General features: G+C 33.7%; 1 pseudogene; it reads right to left on the bottom strand.

Moving 5' to 3' along the window:
• Positions 1-1,812: 1,812 nt before the first annotated feature.
• On the bottom strand, positions 1,813-4,059 carry LOC141674379 (lon protease homolog 2, peroxisomal-like; annotated as a pseudogene).
• Positions 4,060-11,702: the final 7,643 nt, after the last annotated feature.

Genomic DNA, 11,702 nt, shown 5'->3' with positions numbered 1-11,702 from the left:
TATTTCTAAACATGCTCATTAAGATACACAATAACTAATTTGCATATATATTCTGTTGTTTTTGCCCAAGAAGCAAGAGAATGTTCACTCCAATTGGCACGCCTAGTCCTAGTTCTTGTTCTTGCCCGCCATGTTGTTGGGTTTGGTGCATTAAGAATTACACGCATATGAGAAGAATATATAAAACTTTAAGAATAGTTAAAATGGAGGCAGAGAAGAAAATAGAAAATAAAGAGTAAAACCTACAATCTATATGCCCATATGCAATCCACATACGTAAGGCAAGAAACTTGAATCCAGGAACTATTTATAAACACAACTAGTTAAGTATTTTGGTAAGAAAATTATGAGCTAATATATTATGCTACTTTAGTTTCATAGGGACAGAGATAGGTTGCAGTAATGCAGTAAACTAAAACCCTCCTTCATTCCCCCTTCAAATTAAAACAGAAAGAGGAAAAAGAGAAATCTTAATTATCAATTCACGGAAAATGATCAACTACCAAAACCTACAAAGCTTTTATAATTGGCAAATCTATGGACATCGTATTACTTGATCATAAGTCAATGACCACAAAGAAAAAATGATGCCTTGAACACCACATATATGCTGCCAAACACCTAGAATTGACATGACACTTACGAAGCCAAATTCCCTTCTCAATCCATGTTGGCTTACCAACACAAAATATTACATCAACACTCATTAGGGCAAGTCATACATGCAGTACGTCATTTTACCTTGATTTGCTAATTTATACAATAAATCATGCATATTGTATACATTTTCGACAGTTATCTAAAAATTTATAAGCTGCACAACTTGCCAATACTAATGACCTGCTCACAAGAGTTTTTGAAAGAAATTCAACTGTTAGATATATATAAACTTACCATTCTCGTCTTGGAGTTCAGTGTAAGAAACAAAAGCTTTTTCACTGTTCAAATTCAAAATCTTACACTACTAGAAAAAGTAGAATAGACATCGGCTAAAAACCGATGTCTATGAACAAAAAAATCCGATGTTTTCGTGGGTGATGTTAAAGACCCCCCATTTAACATCGGTTTTAAACTGATGTTAAAGAAGACGTATAACATCAGATTTTAAAGATGTTAAATTTCTAATGCATATCTAATCTTCATATATTATCATAATATGATATTTTTATCAATTTAAACATATGTTAGATAAGCAAAATATTTCCATTTACTCATTAAACTGATGTTACTTATACCAGTAACAACGGTTTGAAAGATAAACCGATGTAAACATAACTTTTGACATCGATTCTTTATTTCAAACCGATATCTATTGGTCATAAACCGATGTCTAAAAGCTTTATAACATCGGTTTTTTATTTTAAGTTTTTTTGTTGTAGTATTTAACATCGGTTTTGTTTGATGCAACTGATGTAAATGTTCAACTAAAATTGATGTATTAAGCTTTAATAGACATCATTTTGCACTGCAATGATGTATGTACTTTTTTTATTAATGCACATTTTAAAATTAATATATTTTTTAGTTGCAAAACTTCAGTTATCATTACCAAATAACGATGATAAAATCTTACAATGACGAAAAACCAGAAACATATAATTTTCAAAGATACAACAATAACAGTCCGATATCTATTTTAAAAAATAACAACCAAAGTAATTTATATCTGTACTATTCTGAAGAAAGAATAACAAAAGTCTTCTTTCTATCAGATGTATTGATGTGTACGTGCCTTATCGTGCCACCGTGTACTTCAGTCCCTCCCATGTTTGGATTCTTCCAGCTTTTGTACAAATCCTGGATGAGCTCCTCCTATCCATAGGCTTGGGCACAAACCAATACAGCATACTTCGTAATCTCAGGCCAATCTTGGGATTCAACAATCTATACTCAAACAAAAAACCTGGTATTAAATGAAAGAAACAATAATAGATAAAGAATAATTGAACTGGTCGGATAGACAACAATATTAACTTATATCAAACTTGCCCAATTCCATAATGAAGGCATTATAAAAATGCGACAAGAAGAGATCAGTTTAGGCATTTAGAAATTTTAACTCTATTATCTAAAATGAGCGTCTATCACGGGCAACCACAAAAGGTTAATAAGTAGACAGAAACAGGCAGAATATGCACCTTATCCTTAACACCACCAACAGGTAAAACTAGACCTTGTAGTGTCATTTCCCTTGTTATTGTTGTATCTGATTTTACTTTTATCTGACTAAACAGTAACACCAGGGCTGTTAAAAGGGTCACACTGGCAGAGGGACCATCTTTAGGTATCGCACCAGCAGGAAAATGAATGTGAACATCCCGTCCTTCCAACAGATTTATTTCCTTCGTAGCGGAGAACTTAAGCTCAGTGGCCCTTGATCTTACCTAAATTAAGAATCACACTAGGAAAGAGTATATGTCATGTGAAGTAATTTTATACATCTTTTGATAGTTGATCTGTTCTGCTTGAAACTTTATAGTGATGCTGCAAATAAATTATACACTGAGAAAATATATATATGACACTAACATGACATGACATAATAAAACACGCATCCAGAACCACACATAGAAAACATTAATATGAGTAAATGAGTATCGTATCTACCAGTGAAACCATTTTTACTTCATGGCATTATACACAATACCAAAATACCATTACTGTACCGAAACACATAATAGTTTTACACAACTTAAATCGTGTCTTGATCCGGAATAAAATGCCATAATCTCAAGAAATATTTGGAACTGCTGTGTCATGTCTAGAATATGGTACCACAACTTGCAAGTAACTATAAATAAATGCTTATTGTCGTATTCTCTTAATAAGAAAAATTGACCAAGACTCAGATCAGATTTACTTTTCTGGGAAAATGTTAGCTTAATTTATATATATGCATCTGCTTGGCATAAAAAAATGCAACAGATTTACCCAAGTAAGTGCAATATGCGCCGATTCTTTAATAACATCACCAAGTTGACCAGTGAGATGCATGTCACCCTTCCCCGTCATAGATGTAGCTTCCACAAATTGAACCTCTCCTCCGAATGCAGTCCATACCAATCGAACTGATAAGTGATATCCCAGGTGCTGCAACCCGCTCTCCAGTTTCTGTGTCATCAAAGCGTGGAGGCTGCATCAAAGCGTAGGAAAAAAACCTCATATCTGCTAAGCATAACAGATATACAACATATAAATCTATAAGAGAACAATTAAAGGTCCGAGAAGAGGACAAACATTCAGTAAGACTCGACCAATATGCTTTTGTCTATATACAAGTATTCCTATATTAGCTAGTTCCAAACACCTAAACCAGCAGGTGGCAAATAATTCCACACATGCTATCTTAAACACGAAATTTTGTAATTGAAGATAAATGATTACCCTTAATACTTTTTCCAGCATGGATTCATTAAAAACTAATGGTGAATTAAGCCTGAAATCACTTGACATCTCGTGATTGTCACCCATCATTCCATCATTCTAACATTGAAAATTGGTTGTTTATATACAGAACATCAAAAAATGCAAGAGGTAGAGCCACCAGGCTTCAGCAAATAATAACAGAATGTTAGTTTCAAGCATCTCCTTATTATGACTTATTAAATTTACAACAAAGTAGTAAGTTTCAAACAGTTAAATATGACAAGCAGTCACCAAACTGATTTGATATCATATGGAATAACATCTTCAGCATTAATCGTAAAAGGAGGTGCCCCAGGCCTCAAACTCACTGGAAATTCAGCATCTCGTAGTAAAACATAATCAGCCACTCAGGCCACACAATGCTAACTGAAACATCAAGATACCTCATGTGAATAAGTTGATAGCATGGACTCTATTGATACTGCCAAATCTGATGCATGCCGCAAGGCCAAGGAAGTTATTTCAGGTTCCACCTACAATATAAGTTGTGTTTCAGGTTGCAAGTAAGATATCAGAAAAATGGACATAATGAATAAGCAATTAAGCATAAAAGCACCTCACCTGATCCACCAAAGCATACAAGACATCGATGATGTAGGGAAGGCAGCACAAACCGTAATGCCAATGACGCATGCCAGTGTCATGCAAAACATAATAAAGAATACATCAAAAGCCAAATATATTATACAAAGCCTGCCTTAAGATCATATATAATCACTTATTTAGATTTTATTATGATAGTTCAAATTTAAGGAAATAGTATCAAAACGAACCAATAGAACCAATAGAGCTGAGGGGATTGCTCAACTAAAGCTTGCCCATCAAGGGAGACCAATAAAACCCAAAGATCCACCACACAAAGGAAAACATTGTATTTGCTGATTCCAAATTCTTCACTACAGAACTAAGAATGAAAACAGAGTCAAATGAGCATATAATATATTAACTCCAAGAAATTACCTCAAACTTTTCGTAATAAATTGTGTTTATCTCGTCCATTTACTCTATATATATAATGTAAGAATACAAGTATTTGGCAGCGAGGTTCGGGTGTATAAACCTGACTTATCATAGCTCACAGATTCGTCTTGAATATAACAATAATGTTATGGACAGAGCTAAAAACAAGGAGAAAATATGAGTACGCTGTCCTCCGACGACCGTAATTGAAGGTAACGCGTCCCAGGTAACAGGCAACAAGCTTTCTTCATAATAATCACCATGAGCACTACTAGTTCTTTGTAATTCACATTCAATAAAAAATAAAAACATAACAAAAAAACTAAAACAAAAGTGTAAAAACAAAAATAAAAGAAAAAGAGACACAATCAGTTATATATATAACTGTAAACAACAACAAATCTGTTAAAAAGCTAAAAATTGAAATTTAAAAACCACTTACTAATTCGAGCAGAATAAGGATATATAACAACATAGATAGGCCGATTGGAACTTCATCTGCACCTAGTTAACACAAATCGAACGATTTATTGAAAACAAGAGTTAGGGTTCATGTAATTGAAAGATATAATTCAAATTAGGGATCTTAATTGTGAGTTCTTGGTTTCAATTTGGAAAGTTAGGTTTTGAATTTAGGGTTCTACATTGTGAGTTCATAAAGATGGGTGGAGAGGGGAAGTAAGAGTGATGGAGAGAGAGAGAGATGTTCTTCCGTCAGAGAGAGAGAGTTTTGATAGTTTTGATAGCTTTGATTTTTGATTTTGTGTTTTTTTAAATGTATATTTGAGGATAAAGTTGAAAAGAGGGGGAAGAGTTGAAAATAAACTAAGGCAAAACGGGGGATATTTAAGAGGGAATAAAATTTTGGCTAGGGGGAATGGGGAAGGCGCGCTGCTGAAATTTTTTTAGCAGACATTTAACATCGGTTCTTCTAACAAACTGATGTTTATAAGCACGAAAGACATCGCTTGCTTAAAACCGACGTCTAAAATACTTTTTACATCGTTGAAATAAGCAACCGATGTAAAAGAGGCGATGCCTATTCTACTTTTTCTAGTAGTGTTAACCGAGTACAATGCTCTTTTAAATTTACCCCCTTCTTTGAAGACCTAAAGCATTAAATGTCAAATTAATTGATTTAGGATAAAAACCTAATTTAACTGAATTAAATAACAAAAGTACTACTTAATACTACCACAAGATTGAACAAGGCGCATAACACAGTCATCATCAACCAGAGCAACCAACTTAGACGTAATAACAGGGAAAATGCACTCGACATGGCTAACCCTGATTCGTTAGCAACAATCAGCTCAAGGGCTATTCCTATTAATAACAGGCTTGCATGCAGTAACCCCCAAGATTTATCTCCAAGAGTAACATATATCCTTCTGACATTAATTTTTTTGATAAGGATTATCTTAGTCAATCCAGAAAATCAAAACCTCATATTACTAGTAAAAGTATGCCACATTCTTTTGACATATGGTCTTGCAAATAACAAGAGTCGATGAACATAGAGATGATCTATTTGGCACTATTTGACACATATCATCAGAAAATGATCTTATGTGCATAAATGACACGAATGCAATACAAACTAAGTACACACTAAATACTAATAACTGAAATTATGATGTAAACTTCATATTAACACTTCAGTGAATATTTCTCACAATTTAAAAGTATCTGTCAGACTCAAAGTATGAAGCGTTGCCATTGAACTATCTGTAATAGCCTGAAAACGCGTCCCTCTCAAATTTCATCTCGACGTGATAAATTAATTTGAGCTATTACTACCTGTGGTTGTATCTTAAGAAGTGAGTTTGAGAAACATATATATTATCGACAGACAATGAACCTATAAATTCTACGTTAAAAAGAACCAAATGGTTTCGATATAGTACATTGACTCGCCCATGACAAAAGTGTACAAGGACTCAAATCCTTATATAACAAAGTATCAACATGTTGTGTTCTATACCTCATTGTTATAAAAGATTGTATATAGGCATGTAACAAATCCTATAAATAGAACAAATATTTTAAATAATCATAAAACAGAACTCAAATGATGATTAGAGTTAATTATCATCTCCCAATAATATCTATGTTCTAGAATTAATTTTTTGCTTTTCTGATCACGAGTGTGGCGCAGCAACAATAATCAAGTCAGTCTTGGCCGGTGGAAGAAGAGAAACAGCTCCTCTCTCAGCATTTGAGTACTTCTTGTATATGCACTTTCAGCTTATTCTTTGCTGCACCTGAGTGGAACCTACCCAAATCTTTAGCAAATTCCCTGTTTTCAACAACCACAAAATGTATCATTAGTACTAAGAACTCAAACATTTAAATCTTCTAACAAAAAAATATGGAATTACTTTCTAACTAAACATACATTAGCTGTGGCTCTGAAAAGCCGGTATGCAATGCGAGTGTCTCATTCTAGAATGGTTCCTTCTTCAAAGTGCAACGTGCCCTGTAGACAACAGAGACTGCAATCATTGAAGGATAGTACATAACCGTCGCATAATTCATTATGCCCAGTTCATCCAAGAAATAAGTCATGTTCTCCACCTACACATACAAATTTCAATATTTAATCAGTTACCAAAGAGTGTTTATTATAAGGATTGCATAAAGGTTTTATAAGTTATGTTCAAGACAAGAGCATCATTAGGAAGATAGGCAATGAATAGGTATAAAACTTAACAAGCTATGTGCGTACCCTTTGTTTATTGTCATTGACATATGAGAGGAAGATAGAAAGATAGGTTAACTCGATAACAAGCCGACTAAATTAATACTTAGAACCAGGGTGCTTGCCGGATAAATTAACACACATATATAAGTGTCATTCACTCAAAATGATGGCCGAAGAACACTATGAAATTTAGACATCGGAGTTTTTTGTGTAAAATAGAGGAGCCTCCTTTTTAAAACCCTAACACCTGTAAAAAATCCAATTAGTTAAACCAAAACCCCCAATTAGTCAGAACAAAACTCCAAATAAAACATATACATTTACCAATTCATTCAGACCCCCATTTTGAAGCCCAAATTACCTACAAAATCAGTTAAAATTAGTAATTTCCATTTAATCGGAGCCCCAAATCGGAACCATAGACATGTCCAGGGGAGATAAAGAATTCTGAGTCCCGAAACACTAAAAATTCATGCTTTTAGAGGGAGGGGGAGAGAGAAAGAGAGCATCGATAGAGAAAAGACAGCGGTAGAAAGAAAAGTATTATTGAGTAGGTTTTTATTTTGGAGGGAAAATGATCGCCTAACAATTCACTACAGAAGCCCTAAATCACTATGTTTCAATTGAAGAGAGAGAAGAGAGAGGGAGAGAGATAAAGAGTTAACCAAGAGAGAACAAAAAAATTTCAATCAAGGGAAGGTAAAAACCTAATAGGAGAGAAGGAGATATAAGTTAGATGATGTCTGAGATTGAAAGTAAAAGGGGGAGATATTTTATCAGAATTAGAAGTAAATGGTAGAAACAAAATTTTGTGTGGGGGTAAATGATTGAGTAACCGAGGGAAAGAAATTATTTGTACGACAGTATTAAAAAATTAAATTTTAAATAGTTAATTCTTAAATAATTATTTTTTCATTTAACTAAGAATAAAATCAAAGTGAGTATAAATTTCAAATATTTTATTTATTTTTATAATGATTAGTGTCAAAATATTTTAAAATTTTTGTAGTTGAAGAGACACATAATAAAAAAAAACTATTTTATCAATTATCCATCAATTTCGTGTTGTTGAGTAGTACATCTATTAGTTTTTTCTATTTATATCATGCAAGATGAATTTGAATTTTTTTAATATTTTTTTCATATGACTAAAATTGATATATCTTAACATTCGTACGGTTGGATCGTCGAAAAATCATTTTAAAAATTAATCTTGTAAATCGGGAACGAGTCTCATTGTCGGGAGTGGTACTTTTACTAGATTTTTCTAATCCTGACATGCAAGATGAATTTGAAATTTTTTAATAATTTTTTCATATGACTATGTTAGGTCACACACACCAGGACTAACAAGACAAACCAGATCTGTGTCTAATGATGATCTGTCTAATGACAAATTATTAAAAAATTATTAAAAAATTATATCAAATCGAATATAAGAACTCAAGTAATAAAACACAGATTTTATTCAACACAATTAACTCTATTACAAAGAACTGTTCTCTCTCAGTGATGAACAAATTATCACGAGAGCTGCTAGGGTTACAAAGAATAATATATTCGATTAAGATAACACATATAGTGTAAACCCTATGGTGTGTTTATATAGACACACAGTTACAAGATAATCTTCTAATTGATATTGAATATGATTCTGCATCCTAAAATATATTAATCAGTTATCTTTTCTTCCAAGTATTCTATTCTTCATAGAATTCTTCTCCATGCATATCTCTTTCTATTTTAGTTCGATCTTCTTTCCTTTCAATTAGCCGTCTTCCTTATCTGAAAGTCTCCTTAAGTTCTGATATTATCTCCTGATAAATATCTTCTGATAACTTAAGTTCTGCTATCTTAAGTCCTGACTTCAGTATAAGTACTGATTTCCAGTTAAGTCCTGATTTCCAGTTAAGTCCTGGTTTGTCTTGTTAGTTAAGATCTGAAAACTAAACACAGATCATCATTAGACATGACATCATAAATAAATCTAACAATCTCCCCCAACTTTTAAATTAGCATAATATACAAGTTTAACATATATTTGATGATATCAAAAACATTAAGTACAAATGCATGAGAATTTGACTAGATAACTACAATTTAAAGTCCTTATAGCTTTACCATCCTAAAAGTCTGATATCAGCTTCAGTCTGTATATCCTTCAAAATTTAAGTAGTTATAGATCTTTGACCTGGCTTCAATTTCTGATCTCTTTGATGTCAAGAGTTGTTCTGAGATAATTCTTCAGCAGACTTCTCTCAGTATATTCAAATTCATTGACCATCCGCCTTTTAGCATTTTTCAGTTCAACTGTATCTTCACCAGTTTGAAAGATAGCAGCCCTGAGATTATTTATTTTAGCTTTTCTTATATCCTGATCCAGTCTGATAATATAGGCATTATCAGACTTTAGATTGAATTCAAGTCCCTTAATACCAGAAAATGTAGTGATGATCTTTGCGGTATTAGGCTTCATTTCAACAATATCTCCACTGTGAGATCTGTACTTAGGACAATATGGGCTGTCAGACTTTACAGAGTAAAGCCTCTTCTGTCTTTGAATATTTGATTTTAAATAACCTGCAGCACCATCTGTTGATCTGTTTTTCACTTGAAGTGGGAATAGAAAATGTTCCAGTTCTTCAAAATACTTCAATGGAATAACATTCTTCCTAATATGGAATACCCTCCCATCTGTCATAAAGTATAACATGACATCTTTTTTCAAAACAGAATGGTAAACCATTTGTACAAATTCAAGTTGATTCAATCTCTCAGGAGTTGCACCTACTCCTGGTTCACTTAAGGAAGTTGGATCATTGGTAGTGTTGTGTATTCTCTTCTCTTTAGAACTACCCAATCCTGATTTGTCTCTTGCTTCCTTTCCTTGAACAACTCTTGCTTCAAAACCACTTGATGTAGTCTTCAAAGGTTGAGTCTGTTGAGCTTTGGTGAATCCTAGTAGTAGCATCCTTGAAGGTTTAACATGAGCAATGTCAGAGGTTAATGTGCCCTTCTTCTTATCTTCTAATATCAAGCCAACTTGAGCTATGTCAGAGGTTGCTTGCTTCTTTGTAATATCAGAACTTACTATATCTTGACTCTGAACAACTTGAGCCATGTCAGAGGTTGATTGAGAAATCTTCTGTTTCTTCAGAGTAAGACTAGTATCTTCTTCATCAATTATTTCCTCATCTATGATTGGCAGATAGACTTTTACAAATCATCAATTTTAGCTTTTCCCTTGAATCTTGGATCTACCTCCACTTGTGATTTGGCCTTGGTTGCCGCATAAATTGTCTTCTCTTTTATCACAATGACTTTAGGCTTTGGAAGTTTCTTTTCAGCAATAGAAGCTTTAGACTTAGATTTGACATTTTATGCTTTAAGTCTGGCTTCTTCTTCCTTTAGACTTTCAAAGTCCATTCCTGGATTTTCTTTAAGAACTATTCTCTTTGAAATTTCTTCATCCAGCTTCTGTAACTTAGGGTCTTGATAGTAAACTGTTGACTTTCATCCTGTATAGGAACATCAGGCTTTGTCAGAACTTGTTTACCAGAACTTATTCTTCTATCAGCATTAGATCTTGATCTCTGTATAGAAGTTTCAGCTGTCTTTGATGAAGAACCTTTGCCTTGACCATGACCTCTACCCTTTTCATAGTTTCCCTAGTCATCATTTCCATCATCCTTATCCTTCAGTACTTGACTAGATTTGCATTTGGACTTAATCACTTTCTCCCCCTTTTGGTATCAGCAGGTAGAAGAAGAGAGACAAGCAATTCTACTGAGGATTGGATCTCATTGAGTTGAGTTTGCTGAGAAGCTTGATTCTTTAGAATTTCAGAAATCTAATCTTGTTGCTTCTCCTGAATCTTTTCAATATACCCAATTCGGTCAAAGGCTGGCTTAAAAAATATGTTCTTTTCTAATTTTATATTCATATCTTGCTGGATCAGTGATTTTTGAATTTTGTTCACCTTGTCATGAGGTATTGAGTGTTGACCTTGAAGGTGCCTAGTACTCAATACAGTAACTCTCAGCTGTGCCTTGAAATCATCATTTATCAGCATTTCATCAGCTTTGGCCTCGTGTTCAGCAAGAATTTTTTCAGTAGGAACAAAAGTAACTTTGTTCCACTCCTTCGTCCATTCCTTTCCTCTAGGAGTTTCACTTTAAGGTACTGGTGCATCCTCTCTAACAAACTTCTTGATTAGATCAGCTTTGCATGGAGCTTGTTGAGGTGCATGTCCAGATGGACCAGCTGCATCAACATCTACATTTGTAGCAGCTTCCCCAGTAATTTCAGCATTGTCAGCATCGAAAGTTACAGAGCCTGCAATATCAGCATCCTCTGATAGAATAAAAGTATGTGAGGCTATAGAGGTTTCAACATCGTCCTCTAAATTCTGATCTGCAACTAAGTTCTGATCAACATCCAAATTTTGATGCCCACCTAAAATCTGATCTGCAATATCTAGATTCAGAATTGGTGTTGTTGGAATATTGGCATTGAAATTAGCATCCAAAATTGGTGTTGTTGGTGGAGTGAGTTGAGTTGGTAGAGGTTCCAAGTACAGAACCTCAGGCACAACCAAGTTATGTATGTTTAT

Source organism: Apium graveolens, chromosome 7 (assembly GCF_009905375.1).
Source record: "Apium graveolens cultivar Ventura chromosome 7, ASM990537v1, whole genome shotgun sequence".
Lineage (NCBI taxonomy): Eukaryota > Viridiplantae > Streptophyta > Magnoliopsida > Apiales > Apiaceae > Apium > Apium graveolens.
This window is presented reverse-complemented; position numbering and strand designations above follow the sequence as displayed.